We start from the raw sequence: 19,135 nt of genomic DNA, 5'->3' as shown, positions 1-19,135 counted from the left end.
AGTGAGCCACCAAATGTGGAAACGAGTCTCAAACTGTTCAAACGAACGCATTGTTTCTTGTGTTTGTCCTCGGTAGCTCAAAAGAATCAGACGTGCACTGACAGGCGTGTGCCGCAGTTTGCATTACTCCACTGTCCCACAACATCTCCACCACCAGATCTGTGAAAGAAATCAATCAAACTTTTCAATGTGTTTGCACAAACCGAGCCTACGCTGCTGTTTTTTTTTTCTTCTTTCAGTTCCTCATTCCCCTATTTTCTCCTCATTTATTTTAGCCGAGGGACACGCAGCTGCTCAGTAAAAACCACACTGTTCGAAGTGAACAGCTCCACTGGGACAATTGCAGGGTTTCTGGTCACAAGCACTTGAGCCCGAGCCATGGGAGGGTGATGTGTTCACTCCCAGACTCCCTGCAGCCCCAGAGAGGAGACTTTAACCGGCAACTCTCCGGTCATAAACCCACCTCACTTGACCTTTAGGCTGCTGCTAATGAAAGTATAACTGCTGGTTTTAAGAGGGGTATAAGAAACGTTACAGCCGGGCTTTCATAATCCACCAAATTGCTCACAGTCCTCTTATTCGTTTCAGACGTTGCTGCAGCAGAAACAGCTTGTGGCACTTATGTAGACTGTGTGTTAAGAGTGGAGCATTGTCTTGCAGAAGATGTTTTTGATTAAAAAGTCAAATCTGAACATGAGGCAAATTTAAAAGTGTTTGACAGAAGAAGCAGTGATGGATTATGATGTTTGAAAAAAACACATTAAGTATTTCGATGCCCTCAGCATCTCAGCAATTTGAAATTCGGTTTTGTGTTTATTATCCTGTTTAATAAAACATGGATATATTTTTCATTAAAAATCAATGTCGCTCTCTTTTTCTTTTCCCAAAAGCTGATTTACTCAGTCTTTCACATCCGCAGCAGCAGGAACACCCCTGGAAAACAAAAAGAAAGAAGAAAGATTATTATGCTCAATATGTGCACCAATACACGCACCTATAATGGGACAGAGAAGCAGCTCCTCCTCATGCTGCAGCATCCCACACTGAAATATTAGACACAAGAGAAACTCAAACTGAGAAAACGGAAATGCAAAAAGAAAGAGTGAGAGATTATAAAGAGACAGACAAATGAAAGAAAAATGAGTGCATGCGTGGCTCTGGTGTTCCAGTGCGGCTTGAGTTTCAGGCTGAGCCAAACTTTACCCGTCACTATACCCACAGTCTGACTGCTCCATCTGCCAGCAGTTCCTAGAGGAGACACATACAAAAGCCTCTGTATCTGTGCACTCATGCTCCTACATGTATCAAAAGTCAAATACACACACATAAACCAAAGTGCTGAGGAGAAATAAGAGCTGAAGGCCAGGGTGAGGGTGGAGTCCATTCTGCCTCCTCAGCAAATCCTTTATTTCTGCACCTCAGCAGTGGAGCAGGCATCATAAGTTACCTCTGAGATACGACATTTCATTTCCCACTGTGAAAAAAAAAAGCAAAGAAAGAAAGAAAGAAAGCGAGGCAGTGTGTATTTGAACGCTGTGTGTATTTTGGTAGACCCCTGCGTGGTCAGACTGTGGGTATCTTGTGGCCTGAGAGTGAGAGTGTTGTAAGGAGTGAGCGGCCGTCTCAGAGCGAGTGGATGTGACTATAAACAGAAAGGCTGAAAAGTAAAGGTTTATGGACCAGTGGGCACCGTGAAAACGCTGGAAATGACAAACAGTTTGGAGAAGGAGTCGCTCCCCGTCTCCTCAGCGAGGTCACAGATATATAACATCACTCTCTATATAAGGAGACCCGCTGCGGTTCCTTCTCTCATTCCTTCCATTTGTCCTTCTTCTCTTCTCCTCTTCTCCCCCCTCCTCCCCTTTCGATCCCTCTCTTCCCGCTGGCTCGGGGCGAGGAATGCTACCCAGTGGTGGCTGGGCACCGGGCCACGAGGAGACAGGCAATCAAAGCAGCAGAGCAGGGAAAAGATGAGAAAAAGAGAGGGGCTGTAAAAGAAGAGGAATTAAAGAGAGTTATGATAGAAGAGCATTGAATAGAAGAACGTCATGGACCGAGAGGGCGCGTTCGTACAGTCGGCTTAGCTAAAGTCACTGCATTAGTTGAACCTTTTCATCTGTTTCAAGGAAAAAAGTTGGTTGTTTATGTTAAACCTCAGAAAATGGCTCATTAAAGGGAGAAAATACACTTTTAAAAAAAAGTAGTTACTGGCATAAAAACAGAGACTTATTCCTAGCAGCGAGAGTGGAAATGAAAATGTGTCAGCAGACTGAAGAACATCAACACTCATTTTCAGATTCTCAGGTCCCTAAAGAAAACTGTAGAAAAAGCACAGAGGCAGATTTCATCAATCGTCCATAATGCAATACTATAGAGGAGAAGAAACTCAGTAACCTGTTAAGAAACAGCAGCAGCACCATGACACTGCTCTCTGTCCATCATGTGAAAACTGCAACGCAGGTTCCCCATCACTCTCTCCACCTGTGGAGCTCATGTGCTGCATGAGATCTAAGAGACACCTTCTGTAGGTGGCGTCAAAGGAAGTTGGGATGTAGTTAACACAAACTATAGTTGACATTACTGTGATATGATGGAAAAAACAAATCACAACTCATCAGTTACTCACTTTTTAAATCATTCAACTCTGCAGTTCCCCTTACTTTTAACATTTTTGCTTTGGTTATCTGGCCCATAACTTCCTTCCATCCATCCATCCTCACTCACATTCACACCTATGGACAATCCACCTACTGTGCATTTCTTTGGACTGTGGAAGAGAGCCTGGAGAGAAACCACATGGCACAAGGAGCTCATGTGAATTCCACCAAGAAAAGCCCCAGTCCTGGGAATCGAACCCAGAACCTTCTTGCTGAGATACAACAGAGCTAACCACAGTATTACTGTGCTGGAGTGCGGGCCCTCTCGCTCGCTCTCTCTTGCGGTCTGCAGTCAGAGACCCCTCAGCCAAAACTTTACTGTCTTGGTTCACTTTCATTAACCCCATTTCCAGATCCTCCTCCACACTCCATCTGTTGGAGCTCTTCCCCAGAAACATCCGATCAGTTCAACTACTTATACTTCACAATATCAGAGCAGCTGTGTCCTTCTTCATACCTTGCAGAGTTTAAATACAGTCAGTTACCCGTCAGCCATACCCCCCTGCCTCTCTGGACAGGTTGCCAGGCCTACATCATGTACCAGTACTGATGTTTTTCTTAAACACAACTACCACCTCGTTCAACTTAAAGCAATAACAGTCATCCAGAGTGTGGTAAAGTATGGCTGTCAGTCAGCGAAACATCCTGCTCTTTAACCTGTTTGTTTTCATCACACTAAAATAGAAACTTCAGTCGACCGTCTCTCCACACACACACACACTGCTATTTTCACGCTTGCAAACCTACCACTGCAGTCAAAACACTGTCATTTAGATCCCACTGAGCCAAACATATTAAGAGCTAATTACAGTGAGGTGAGTGAAATCACACTGAGGCCGCCACCAGACACAGACCCATGCTGTAGATCAGCGCTCGCTTGTCAACAACATGTGTCCAAACACTCTTGTTTGGCACGATTGGGGTTTTTGTTCGCAGAAAAGACATGTGTGTGTGTGTCTGAAGTGAGAGTGTGTGTTTGCATGAGTGAGTAAGTGTGTTTGAATGTGAGTGAAGCCAGCGCACACAGGGTCAATCTTCCAGGTCAATCATCCATACACAAAGAGCACAAAGGTCAGCATCGACATTCCTCACATGGCAAAAAACATGCACGATGACACACAAACACACACACACACTTGCAATGACCTCTTTTCTATTAGAGCCTTACACATCATGCACCAACCAGTGGATTAACTTAAGTAAACGCTGTACGGTTTACATAAACGTCTGTGTTATCACACCTTTACATTCACAGGCTTTGACGAGAAAAAACGTTCCTTTAGAGACGCACACACACACCTACACACACACACACACACACATGGCTCTGAAAACAGCACAGCTCTGCCACATACCTTCAGGACTGTAAATAGTCCCTTCCTCTACATCTCTCCCTTCCTCTGCCTCTTTTGACAGCCGGTGTGAATCCATTCATCATCTGGCCTCAAAGCGCGGCTCTGCCAGCTGACCTGAGAGGTGACATGGTCGAGGTCGCAGGCCGAGACGTGGACGTGGCCAGGAAGCCATGTTGATTGTGTGTGTGGGTTAGGGTTAGTGTGCACAATGTGGGGTTGGACGTTAAAGAAAGACAGCAGCAGATCTGAAACAACATAGTGCCAAACTGATTAAAGGAACAGTTCATCCAAATACTCTGATTTTCTTATTTATATTCAAGTGTGATCCATGGAAGGGGTGTCCAGTAGCAGGTTGAGCAGGCGCCCCATGTGTAGAGGCTACAGTCCTCGCTGCAGGCGGCCCCAGTTCGAATCCCGCATCGGGCGGCCCTTTCCTGCATTTCATTCCCCCTCTCTCTGCCTCCCCATCTCCTGTCTCTCTCAACTGTACAATCTAAAAAAGGCAAAAAAATATATAGGCTACATAAAAAATAAAAAATAAAAAAAAAAGTAGTGTGATTCATGGAGAACAGCTTCAGTGCTGCTCAGTTATGTTAACATCAAATATAAAAAGTTAGTTAGTGCAGAAAGACCAAGCACCAACCTCCAAGGCTGAAAAATGAAGCCAACACAAGATAAAAACTAAAATTCTTCAAATGGCTGGCTCCAGGAAAACATGTTTACATAACAGCTTTGGTCTCTGTGGCTAATTCCCTCCTACATAATGACTTTTTATAAACTCGCTCATTTAAATTTTATTATGGCTTTAAGCTCTATATAGTTGATGGCCTGCTGCTTTGAGAGACAGGTGGGAGAGTGTGTGTTTGCCACAGGCCAGCATGCGCCGAACTCTGGGCTCCACACGCGCCCCTCCTCTTCGCCTATTTTTGTATTAGCTGGGAATTAGGCGGAGTCGGATGCTGCCAAGATGGTGATGGAAGAGCAGCTCGCTCTGAGCTCCATAACCACCGCTGGATGACATCACACAGGCTGAGAGAGACCAGTGACTATGAAAACTTTCTATAATGAGGTTGAAAGTTTTACATGTGTAACACCATCTGTTTTTCTTAACCTCCAGTGTGATAACCTCTCACCACACTGCAATCATGTCTAAGTGTGACGCCCTTGTGAATGCTGGTGCACTCTGATATCACTGCTCGCTGCATATCAGAGAAATCTGCTTCTACATAATGAATGAATTGTGTGTTATTCAGTTAATAGGGAAGCTGTGGTGGAGCTGCAAAAAAAAAAAAAATTGTGAGTCAGAGATTTATCAAAAAAATGAAAAGAGGAGTACCAACAACCTGTCCAGATGTTTTAATCTCTCCCATGTGTGACACTAATTTCTGGCAGTTTTCCTCTGTTTCTATTTTCCATGGATGTTGCTATTTTTTTCTGGCTCCCATGTCCTCATTCTTAGTCCCGCCTACGCAGCTCTGATTGGTCGACTGGTCTCTCTGAGAACAACATGGGACATGTTTGAATTGTGGCAAACATGTCAACATGTAGGTGGAATTTACACATAGTTGAAACTCTTGGTCACCATGTTACTGCAGATTTAGTCTGGATTTATTTTTACTTTTACACCACAAAGGCAGAAATTACTGTGGCCAAGTTGAAAGTTAAGAAACAGCAGCTGTCAGGAAGTTGTAAAAGCCTTATCATTTAAAATGTGCTGTGCTGTTATACACACTCGCCTTTGTCCAAATGTGTGTTTCTGTGCTGAAAGTGAGAGGAAATATACCTGTGTAAGTGTGTGTGTGTCTATTGTGTGCTCACCATAGTATGAAGAACAGATGTTTTAAGAATGGATGGAGAGTGAGGATCCAGGAGAGTGAGGAAACTTTCCTGCTTTGAAAAGGGACATTTAGATCTTGGGTTTCAGGAGAGGGTTTAGAGCGGATTCAGACTGAAGGTTCAGTCTTACAGCTACTTAAAGGGACGACCAGGAAAGGTTGGAGTATGTGCCGTCAATGAAATATCCTCCTGAGTCTGTGTGCGTGAGTAAGTGATAGGACGGAGGGGGAACATGACGGTCTTTGGTTGGGTTTCTGACTTTGGTTGTGTGTTCGTGCAAGTTATAGTGTGTGTATGCATGCAGGCCGTCTTAGTGCGTTTTCCTGTTTTAGCCTCGCGTGGACATAAAGCGTGGTCTTACAATAGCCCATTGTCCCGTCTCCCCTCCACACTTCCTGTCAGGTCAGAATTCACGGAAATAAGGACAGAGTGCAAACAAACAGCGGCGGCTACAGCTCTCCACCCTCCGTCGGGCCCTCCAGGAGGAGCCCGTCTTCGGCTCAGGGGGTGGGTGGTAGCGTTCCTGCCAGGAAGCTAATCAGCGTCGCATCCCAGTTTGACAAATGCAAGGGAGCTACATCTACAGTATGCATGTGTGCATTCGGATGTGGAGTGATGGGGAGCGAGTGGTGAGGGGTGGAGGGTGGAGTCCAGAGGGGCAAGAGTTTGGAAAGGGAAAACCAGGAATGGTGGGGATTTCCAGCAGAGGCCTTTATGGTTTATAGAATATCAAATCAAGTGTGATTACACCTTTAGTGTTGGTTTTCTTAGGTGGGAAAGTGGACTTTTCACGTTTTTTGAGGGGGGGGGGGGGGTTGGCCCATATGGTTGAAACATGAGCTTTCTCTTTTTCAGCAGTCTGAGCTTAAAATGGTAAATGTCTTTCTTTACACATTTTCAGACAATCACCACCTAAAGAGTTTTGGGCTTTGAACCAAAACCACGGGCAATGACTAAATCTGACCTCACAACACTGGGAAGATCAAGTGTCTGATCTCATGGTTGTTTCATTGGCATCACTCACTCTTACCTTCGCCATGTGTGAGTTGGACTAGAGGGTTTAGACAAATGGCTCCAAACATGCTTGGTGTGAACACAAGTGCTTATCTAACAGTCTGTTTGTGGACCCCAGGCCGTCAAGTTCAAGTGAACTGAGATCAGCTCCCAAAGCACTGTTTATGAAGTGATTGTGATCTGTCGCTGTTAAATAGACATAATACAAAACATTTTATCATGCTCATACTCTTTTTAAATGTGTTGTTTATCTTTTTTGTTGTGAAGAAAATGTGTAATGTCTGCCAAATAAAGCTATGGACTTACAAACTATAAAGAAGAGTTAGAGAAGAAGACTAATGCAACTCTGTTACTTTTAGCTAAGCAGATGCACTGAAACAGCTGGCCAGGATCTCTAAAGCTCATTAGTTTACCACTTATACGTGGTATCTTTTATGTGCAAGAAACTTTAAAGTGTAAAAGCTACATTTTGTGGTTTTACAGAAGCAAAGGTGACCATTTCTTGGTCATGGTGCAGTAACTTCCTGGAGTCTCTGCTGTTTGCACGTGGGGGTTTGCGCGGATTAAAATAAATGTATTAATTAGTGATTTGTAGAGGAACCACTGTACATTTTAAAGCCTTTGGATGGAGCCAGGTTCGCTGTTCCCAGTCTTACTGAGCCAACCAGCAGCTGTCTGGAGCTACGTATTTAATGCACCGACATGAAAGTGGGATCAATCTCCTCATCTAACGCTGGACACAATAGAACTGAATATGATCAGTGCAACACAACGGCCACACAGGCTTCACAGAGGGAGGGAGGTGGTTGTTAATGCAGAGATACTCAGTGGTGTTCAATGATTCTCTGCTTCATCTCTGTCTCCTGTCAAACTGATGCAACTAATAATAATAGGAATAAACCCCCCAACTATTAAGTGGGCTGGTCATACTATTAATGTATGTTTGTGTATGCACATCTGTTAATAATGACCACATGGCTGAAGGTTAGCACAGTTTTTTATTACTATCACTGGACTTTCCTTTGATCTGTTTTTCTCATCTAATATGTGTTCACTGGACTCGCTCTCTTTGTGTGTGCAGGTCACAGGTTCCTGGCTGAACATGTTGGCTGCTCTTGTTCATACATACTTTCCTACAGCAGAGCTAACAGACGACTGGATGAATATTCTCCGGTACGGCTATACGATATATATATATATATATATATAAATGCAGAATGTTGTGTATGATGAAACATTTAATCCTTCTTTTTCCATCTGTCAGTAAATTGTTATTGATCATCTGAGGGGGATTACCTGCACCAGACATGCACTCATGCACACTGTACGTGTAAGTGGTACCTATATATATACAAAACATACCCCTCAAGAGTGCACACACACACACACACACACACACACACACATACGCACACACACACGCTGCCAAATCCACAGACAGACTGGAGAGAAAAGATCCGACCAGGAAACAGTCTTGATGGAAACAAGACATTTGGGATTTTCTTTTCTAAAATAGTAAAACAGTCCCTTCTGAACACATAATTCACCCAAAATCCTAGAGGGAGGGAGACTGGAAAAGAGAAGAGAGGGAGAGAGAGAGAGAGAGAGGGAGAGAACGAGCGAGCACCTGTGTCCACTGCAGACTCCCCAGACGGACGTTCGGTTCCAGACTCCTGAAAAACACAGTAGCTGCTGTTATTCTAGGAGTCAAATTAGCGGACGGGCCACTGAAGGTTGGAGAGGCCTAATTTAAACCAGTCCAGCCACTGGGGAGCAGATCAGGCCCTAGAAACTGGATTTACTAACTGGTGCTCACTCCCCCATTTTTAATACGCACCACTGCGATAAAAAAAAGAGCATATTACCGAGACTGAGAATTTGAATTTAATTAAGTTTGGTTTTGTTTGAAAGTGAGAATTTGTGCTTTGTAAAACTGTCTGTTGGCAGGAAGATTGTCTGCTTTGGTGTCCAAAGCTCACACAAAAGACACTGTAGGCTACTACTTAAAAAGCATAGTTGGATATTATAGGGATTTGACTTTTGTCCAGCTTTACCAGTGAGAAGAAGTAACGGCTGCTTTTTTTTAATGTCTCAGCACTCTGACTGCTGAGATTAGCCTGCTTCAGGTTAAACCATGCGTGTTTAGAGGCAACATTATAAAAATCCACCCAAAACACAACTATTCCTGTAAGTACATACATAATAACAGTACATAACTCTATAATGTTGCAGCACAATTTGGGAGGGAAACTCTTTCCAAACCATTACTTATAATTTTAGAGGGCTGTTGTTCATTACCTGAAAATGTCTTGGTTCTCAAATGAAAATATGTTACAGTTCACGGCTAGCTCACAGAGATCTCTTTGAAAACGACTTTGGTAATTGGCTGAATTTCTTGGGCTTGCGCCGCTTGGAAATGGTTTCAGCGTTTCTGGCAGGTGTTTGCACTGTGTGAAAGTAATTTCCTGGAAAGACATCCCCGCGTTCTGTCTGTGAAATATTCATCCTGTTTCAATGCACTCGTTTCCCACTTTCCTCCCCCATGTCTCTCTTGTGCAGGCTTTACTGCGCCATGACTTCCTCTCCTCACCTTCCTCCCTTTTCCTCCTCCGTCCTATCGCCAGCATTTCAAATCTGAGTTTGACATCAGCTGACATTGCATTTGACATCTCAACAAGTGTTGCCCTTAGTTACACTGCGTCAATAACAGTGGCAGGTTTACCATTGGAATTCTTAGTCATCTTAAAATCAGCTGCTCCCTTATCTTAGACTTAGGGAGACAAAAGCAGGTGTGGTTATGCAGCTTGATAATTAAGATAATTTGCTCTCTGAGTTGATTGAAGACTTCTTTGCATATCTTGCAATCTTTGCAGATTTATGTTAACATCCTCACCCAGTTGACTCCTGCAGAGGGTAAGCACATACGGTAAAGAACTGCTTAAGCTTAAATTAGTCCGAGCATCATCTGGAAAAATGTTAAGATCTGATTTCACTGTAACATTATCCCTTTTGGCTATTTACAAAAAACAAGTTTCGATTAATGTGTTTATTTTCAAACAGTATGTGTTCACCTTTAAGAACTAGAAGAGACCCAATAAATAATCAATAATTTCATTTTTAACAAAAAAAAAGTGTTTCTTCTTTCTTCGGGTCAATTGCAGAGACTGCTTGCCGAAAAACTGCCCCCGACACGAACGCGCACCAGCAGTTTTGCATGAATTTGCCTCCAAAACAACTCTGTCTCGTACGCTAAGTTATTATCTCATAGCGTGGTGAATGTGCAGGTCACAACTTGTCCAGTGAGTTGTTGGATTGTGTATTTGATGAGTTTGATGAGGGAAACCAAGAAATCCCATTAGCCTCTGTAACGTAGCTCTGAGCAGCTCATGGCTCTGCTCCGCCATTCAAAAAACAGCTTGCACCAACAAATAAAGGTAACGAACCTACTGCTAAAACTATAGGGATTATGGCAATGGGCCAATTTGCCAAAATGTTAAACTATCCTTTTAATTTGCAAATACATGCGTTTGACACTAGCCCCTCCACCTGGGGAGCTGTAAGGGAGTTTCAAGTTGTGTCACTGATATTGACCAATGTCAGCCATCTCTGGGGCCCTTCCAGCTCGGGGCCCACGGCAACTGCCTGGGTTGCCTGTTGCAACGCCCCTGAATACAGGATGAGTGAACTAAACAGTGAATGATCACTGCAGTGAACCAATGACAGTCTCATAAAAAAACACCAGCAGACAGAATACGATGTAAATCTAAGAAACCAACTCCGTCACCTAGCACAGACAGGGGCAGACAAAATAAACCCGTCAGTACAAGGTGTACAGGACATTTACATTAGCACTGCCTCTAATACTGTGCTACAACCAAAAGTTACAATTAACTAAAAGATGCTAACTATACTAACTTTTGACATTTCTGCCAATTGCCAGACAGATTCCTTATTTGAATCATCTTGATACCGAAACCTGGTCGGTCCAGAAAGTGAGAGTTTGCATTAGCACGGCTACAGACAGTGTGTCAGTTGCTGCCACAAAAACAACTTTAACAAATTACTGCACTGACCGCTCTGATACATCTTCTAGTGAACAACAAACTCCTGCATCTGTGTCTAAAGCGAAGCGAAGTTCCTCCTCTTTAAACTGTCAACATAGTTTAACATGGAAAACCTTGAACATGTATCACAGCAGAGAGCACTCTGACAGTTTAAAACATGTCCTGTGAGGAGTTTTAATATGAGAGCCATGTGTTTTGTAAATGTTAAGCTATCTGGAGAGTTACTAACACACACGCAGGCAGGCAAACACCAGGCACAAACACAGAAACACTGAGGATGAGAACAGACCCACCAACAGAGAGCAAAGGGAAAACACAGAGGTAAAATACACAAAGGAGAAACAAGACACAGGTGGGGTAATGAAACACAGGTGAGACACATGAGGTCATCACAGGAGGGAGCGCACAGGAAGACACAGGAGGACACAGGGAACTTCAAAATAAAACAAGAGACAAGAGACAAACCATAACAGCTATAAGGGGAAGTTTGGCGAACAATCTGTTGTCTGCATCTTTAGTCATGATAAATGATGCTGCTGTCAGGATTTAAAGGAGGAGGGGAAAAATTATCCTCGTTCCAGGGCAAAAAAAAGTTGTGATTTGTTCCAGTAAACGCATCACACATCATTTGCACACTTGAGCTGACAAAAGACCACGGTTGAATCTTCTCTCTTCCCCCCAAGCCGCAGAGGCAACAAGCCACAGACAGACTGGTAGAAGCCAGACAAGCAGCTCCGACACCCTCAAGACACAGAGTAAATCACAGTGAGCAGTTAACAAGCACGTCAGAGTCGCTGTCGTTTGTCGTCACACACCTACTTATGAGGCAGGGGGACGGTTTTTTTTGGGGGGGGGGGGGTATTTGTTTTTGTCAGAAACAAGCATGTGAATGTGTTTTTCACCATCAGTGCTGCTGTGGTGCCTTCAGGGAAAAGATTGAGGTCTAAAAACAATCAGCGGGTCAATTTGACCCATGACGGGCGAAGCTTCTGTCCTCCCGTCTTCTGGTGCTCTCGTCTGATCCAATAACCATCCTCCACCACTCTTTCCTTTACTCTCTCTCCCTCTCCCTCTCTATCCCTCTGTTGTTTTCCCTCTGGTTAGATATAATTACCCCTTCATCATGCTCGGGAAAGCAAAACAGTGATCTGTATCTCCATATAGGAATGGTGGCCTAGTCTAAACACAGCCGCTGTATTGTAGTGCGTATACGTGCGTGCATGTGTGTGTGTGTGTGTGTGTGTGTGTGTGTGTGTGTGTGTGTGTGTGTGTGTGTGTGTGTGTGTGTGTGTGTGTGTGTGTGTGTGTGTGTGTGTGTGTGCATGTGTGTGTGCAGGGACATAAAAAGAAGCAGAGCTCAGCATGGGACACCAGCAGGATAGGCACAGAAGTGGGCGTCTTTGTCTGTGTGTGTGTGTTTTCAAGGACCGAAATGAAATGTATCTTAAGTTTGTGTGTCAGATTACATCACAGACTGTGTGTATGTGTATGTGTTGGTGTCAGTGTAGGCGTGTCGTGTGTGTCATAAAATTGAAAAGTTCAAAAGTGTATTGTATCACCAGTTTAAAATGGGGATAACATGATATGTTTGAGAAAATAAGATAAATGCCGGGATCGAGAAATGTAATTGGTGGTGAATAGAAGGGGCAGACAAACATTCAAGTCTGGAGACCACACATAGAAAAAAAAAACAGGAAAAGTACTGAACGTCCTGTGTTCTTGTGCCACATACAAACACACACACTACACACACACACACACTTACATGCATCCTTGTCATCGGAGGAACATCCACTTCAGGTCATTACTCTGAAAAGCTTTTCCAAACAAGTGTGTGATAAGCAAATGCCAAGTTGGGAGTGTTTTGCCTGAAAATCATTGTGTTGTGTGCGTGCGCGTGTGTGTGTATTTAAGTGTGTGTGACTCTCAGAGGGACTTGACACAAGCTGCCCAGAGGCATGAGAACTGCTGTTCTGCTTGTGTTAATCAGAGGAGTGTGATGAAAGTTCCTGACAGAAAATAAATCAGCGTGTAACAAACACGAAGGGAATCTGAGGACTCTGTATGGTCCAACCGGCTGGAACAGAGGGTCAAACGTAAATGTGGCAACGCGGCGTCGAATCTGACGAATCTGGGAATCACCAAGTTTCAAGTGTGAGATGAACAAGTCGTGAGAGAGTTGGAAGAAAGAAAAAAAAGAACAGCGTGGACCAAGAAAAATGAAAAACAGAGGGAGAGATTGTGAAAAAGCACTAAATTTGTAATCTTGCCTCCCTTTAGGGACCCAGCTCTGAACACAATCCAAAAACTTGTGAGCTTTTTTGAACAAATAGCTGACATGCCTCAGAACAGAGGTTGTTTATCTTGGGATGGAGTGAAGGGGAGAGAGAAGAGGGATGCAAAGAAAGCCTGGGAGAGAGAGGAGGAGGAGGAGGAGGAGGAGGAGGAGGAAAAAAACAGGAACAGGGAGATGGACAGGAGGATTTGAGATTGTGCAAAAGAAATAAAAGTACGGCAGTGGAGAGCTGAGAAGCTTGGGAAACTGATCTGTGGAAGAAAAAAAAAGAAGAAACCAACAAATGACCCTATCAGCAGAACGAACAGGAATAATATTTTGCTTGAGCAAAGACACGAACAGGCTCGAAGACAAGACAGTGAGTGTAAGAACAAATGATTGTGAAGTCAAACACATGAGTCACACAGTGGTTGAGAAAGTTGAGAGGGCAGGACAACACCAAGACGTCTGCAGAAAAATACACAAGACCTAAAAAAAAAAAAACCCATGTTGCTATGACGCCACTGCAAAACCTCCACATCAGTCAATATTTGTACTAAACACAATTTTACACAAGTGATCGGTCAGTCCATGTGTTTATGGCCAGGACTGACGGACAATAATCAGTTACACAGATACATTTCAGTGAAAGGAAATCTCTCTTTTCAAAAAACAAGGACATTTAGCTATATGAAGACCTGTTACCAAGGCAACATGAAAGCACTTCTTAAAAACTGCTGTTGTGAGTCAAACAGCCAAACATTTTCAGAGAACAAGGAGATTAGATTGAGTCAAGGTTAGATTGTAAGACTGGACAGAGACCACCACTGAAGTCTATCTGTGACTAAACCGATCATTCAATCCTGATAGACATGTTAGGTCAGTAAGATTTACTAAAACATACAATATCCACTAATATTTTGCAATAACAAAATATAACATAATCCAGGTTGACAGAGTTTTAAATACTGTTAAAACTGTATTGATTCACACTGACATATTGCTGCCATAGAAACTTTGGCAAAAAAGAGAACTTGCAACACTGTTTTCTCCCGAAATAGAAAATATATTTATTCAAGGGCTACATATTAAAAGAGACTATGTTTCAAGTGACTGGCTCTTCATCAGGTCAATGATTCGAACAATTACATTCAGGTGCTTCTCATATAGCCTAGTTTTTTTGGGTGGCCACCCATGGGAGTGGTTAGAAAACACACAAATGAGTAGTCTTATACAAAAGGCCAATGTAGGTCCACAAGACAAACACTTCCTCTGCCATAGAAAGTTGCAATAACAAACTGTTTCTATATCAAACAGTAAAGCAACACTGGTATTTATTATATGAAGCTTAGCTAAAGTTCAGCCAGGAAGACCGTCTCTTTGAGCATGCTCACTGAGTCCAATTGTCCCGCTTTATCCTTTTGCTCCACCTCTCATCACTTGTTTTCATCCAATCACATCTGACACCTTCTCTCTTTCACCAATCAGTCGTTAGCTGTCCATAAGTGCTCTATATCTCTCTCTGCTGTCATCCCGCTGTCATTTCAGCCCAATTTCAGGGCCCACCTCCACCCCTTCACGGTTGTTGCCCCCCCCTATTTTACACCTGTACATGTCAGTTTTACTAAACCTAACCAGTCGGGAGTTCTCTACGATGTTTGGTGAGGTTCTATGTTACTTCCTGCAGCTCATGTACACCATCTAGCCACAACCCCCCTTCACCACCTCAATCAAGATGCAGACCATCTTAATCCACGACAGAAGGCATCATCATAGGCTACTCTGCACCACCACCAGTGTCTAAGCCCAGCGTAAGTCTTCTTTAGATGCAAACTTCACGTCCATTGATCAGTTTTCTAAGCCGATCTACTTCTTGTGGGGTCTAAATGCCAAAGTTTTTTTGTACACAATAAATGTAATCTTATTTCACAACCTGTGTTTCTTTTATTCTTCCTCCTGATTGAAATGGTCTCCACTGATTCCTGAGAATCTCACTCTGTAGCTGTGAGAGAGTGCTGTTTATTAGCTGGTCACTATAACTTTGTCTGTCTGCTATTTGGTGCAGAACAAGTTGTGGTCAGTGAGTTTATCAGAGCATTTTACACTGAGAAGTTTCCTCATGAAACCTGAACTATACAAAAGGGGCCGTGAGAGTGAGTCAAATCAACAAAAACCAAACCAATGAGCTGAAAATCCTACGTAAAACTGAGATGAATTTACAATCAGGAGCTATACTTCAACACAAGTGATTCCACATTACACACTGTTATTATTTTCTCCAGCAGGAAAACAATGTGATGAAGGAACAAGTCGCCCAGTGCGAGGGTGTGGCCCGCTTTTTATTGCCTCATTGTATTTATTTTTAACAAAGGATAAGCTTTATTAGGTGTGGCTACAAGACAATACATGTTAGTAGTAGTACAATTGATTGTTCTGCTTCTATCATTAGCGGTGTTAACAAGAGGAAAAATATAAGATATCGCCCAATTTAACCTTGAACGAGACGGGCTCTGATATTCAGTGACGTCTGACTGTGTTAGCTGACTGCTTATATCCTGACGCGTTAGTTAATGGTTATCATGAGGAATGTTAAAATGAGAGATGATGTAAACCCGGACAAAAGCCTGTGTGTGGCCCGTTGACTGGAAACTGGTTGGCAGCTTTTTTCAAACCACTGAAAGGGAACGTCATCTGATGGGTCTGTTGAAAGGACTGCACTGGCCGGGTCTGTACTGCGCTGGTCTGTTGGTTGTTGGCTGAGTTAAGTGAATCTGTGTTGAAGCTGGCACTTCACGCCCGAGGAGTGTGGGCAGCGGTGGCAGCAGGAGACAACCAAATACAGACGTGCTGTTTGACGACATGCTCAACCGTGGAATGCACACACACACACACACACACACACACACACACACACACACACACACACACACACACACACACACACACACACACACACACACACACACACACACACACACACACACACACACACACACACACACACACTAATCCTCAGATGCCCTCTACCACTGTATATACAGATTAGAGGTGTGTATTAAACAGTGTCTGCGCTTAAAGGACATTCAGCTCTTTACAAACTAAACAAACCATGAATCTGCTCATGCTTGAATAATAAAGTTGATTGAATAGTTAAAACTGTCAAACTGAACACAACATTTGAAAGCATGATTTTTACAGGCCCCGTATCTTTGCACTCTTCTGGTGTTTTATTTGAAGTTTTGATATCCGCATGAAGATGTATTTGTGGTTTTAATGGCCAAAAACTATGTCGTTGTAGCTTTATAGCAATAACAAGTTGGGGATGAGCCAGTTGTAACATAGAGCCTCTAATATGATTGGATGACCATTTTTGATCATGTGAAACAATCCAAAACAATCCCAAAATCAAATCCTGCAAGGTTGGGTGGGCGGGGACTGCTTTTTGTGACATCACTAAGTTGCAGAAGTTCTGACCTCTTGTTTTAAGGCACAGTTTTTGAACACAGGCTGTGTGCATTTCTCTGTGAACTGATTGCTTTGACACTTTGTCAGAATTACTGTAATATAAAACCTGGATTTAGAAATGCTGGTAAAAACTTTTTTTTACCCCCAGCAACAGGCTGCAGACCAAGACCTTTAAACAACAGATCTTAGTTAAGGTATAGTGGGAGCCAGGCAAGAGGAAGTTAACTTTATGTACGTATATTTTAACCACTGAAAATCAAAACCACAAAACAAAATATTTCTTTAAGAAAAACACACATAATGACAGACTCACTGAGGCTTGTGTGAAATGAGGAAGGGTGTTGTCTATAGCAGTGAATGACAGTGGCTTTCCAGATTGTGTGTGACTGTGTTTACTTCCGCCTGCCTACGTGTGAGCACTATAGCATGCATGTTTGTGTGTGTGTGTGTGTGTGTGTATGTGTGTGTGGCACCAGGGGAAGTGTGGTAGCTCACTCAGAAGTGGCATGTGGCTGCGGTGTCATCGGCTGAGGTGAATGCTGGCAGATTAACAGGCCACCTCTGAGCTTTAACGACAGACAGGCCCGTTACAAGCCTTTGAGGACGGGCTGAGGATGCTTCTGTTCCTGTTGATAAGGCTCTGTTTCCTGTTGGGCAGGTCAGCATGGGACCATGGACATGTGCACTTTATGGGGTTGCACCTCAAACGGCTGCTGTTGTTGTTGTTGTTGTTGTTGTTGCTGCTGCTGTCTTGAGTGTTAGGCAGGGCCGTTGTATAGGGGAGAAAGGTGATGATAATTCTAGGGGCCCAGTGCCCAGTAGGGCCCACAAAAAACCCCAGTACCGGTAGTCTAATCTTTGTATGACTGATTTATTCTGCATAAGACCCTAAGACTAATACTCATAGTAATGTTGCATTAGCATCAAAACAAAGTAGGCTAAATAAAAAATGATAATACATATGTAGTCTAAAAAAAAAAAAACTGGAAAAGTTAGGGGGTAGGGGCCCACTTTAGTATTCTTTAAGGGGGCCCAGAATTCCTAGCAACGGCCCTGGTGTTAGGTGAAGTTCTGCAGCAGTCAGGAGCAGCTAATTTAATTAATGGCTGAAATGCTGAACTCAACCCATCAGGATTTCAGTTCAAACTGTTTCCAGGCAATTTGGGTTGTTTTTTTTTTTTTTTACCAGGTTTTAAAACCACATCTTCTGTGTATTGTTGGCTACGGCTCAGGAGGTAGAGTGGATTGTCTCCAAGCGGGAGGTTGGTGGTTCGATTTCCAGCTCTTCCTGACCACATGTTGATGTGTCCTTGGGCATTATACTGAACCGTAAACTGCCTCCATGTAGCACTGATACACATGTGGTAGAAAAACACTGGCTGTGTAGCAAAAAGCATTTGTGTTAAGTACTTTGATCAATTATACCAGTAAAATATTATAGGTGCAATAATGAATCAACAAACAATTATTGTGAACACAACATTGAACTAACCTGTTAAATCTAATAGCAGTCAGACTTAAAGGGATAGTTCAACATTTTGCCAAATTCGCCTATTGCCATAATCCCTATAGTCATGTATAATCATAACATTATGACAGATGAAGCAAATACTCAGAACTACTTTTGAAATCACTCCGCCCAGCAGCCAAGTCAGGAATGTAGTTCCGGCAACGCATTTGCCTTGAAAACAACTCCACAAAAGTGTTTTGTTGAATTGTGTATTTGATGAGTTTTGAGGGACAGCAGACCTGTACCATTCACCTCCACTGTGTTCACTGAGCAGCTCACGTTTCTGCCCCGCTTATCTCAAAACAACATGCACCGATAATTAAAGGTAATGAACCTACTGCTATGACTATAGGGATTATGGCAATAGGCGGATTTGTCAAAAATGTTGAACTATCCCTTTAAGTCATAGCTGCACATTTGGGAAAGTTTCCTTATCAGATTTCTTGCTAAGAGTTAAAATGATGAATAGCCTACCACTATCATGTGTAGCTATCCATTACATATGAAGCTGTAACCACCATACAATGGTTTGGTTGAACCAGAACCAGAAAATCCCCTTATCAGCATCTCTACAGAAACAATCTATTACAGTTAATAAGCAAATTAGATGTAAAATGGTAATTTGTGTAAGAGGTGCCTTTGGACACAACAAGGCTATCTGTTCATCATTTCCAAGCTAATAAAACTGTAAGTCTATCTTAGCTGTACCTTCACAACTGAGTGAAATAAAGTGTCAAAGCTTTTCCCAAAATGCTGAGTCATTCATTCTTTAACAATAACCACTCCTAATAGGCCTACTATCAACATATGGTTGGTAGCTCAGAGATTGAAGTTAATGATATGGTTTCATTTGGGTTAGATTAAGGCTCATAAAAGCCTCGGTGGAGGTCAGAGCCAGTGTTACGTTTGGGTTCAAACTGAGTCATATGTCATAAGTCAAATTGTGGTCATTTGTTGTA

Source organism: Trachurus trachurus (genome assembly GCF_905171665.1).
Source record: "Trachurus trachurus genome assembly, chromosome: 19".
NCBI lineage: Eukaryota > Metazoa > Chordata > Actinopteri > Carangiformes > Carangidae > Trachurus > Trachurus trachurus.
This window is presented reverse-complemented; position numbering follows the sequence as displayed.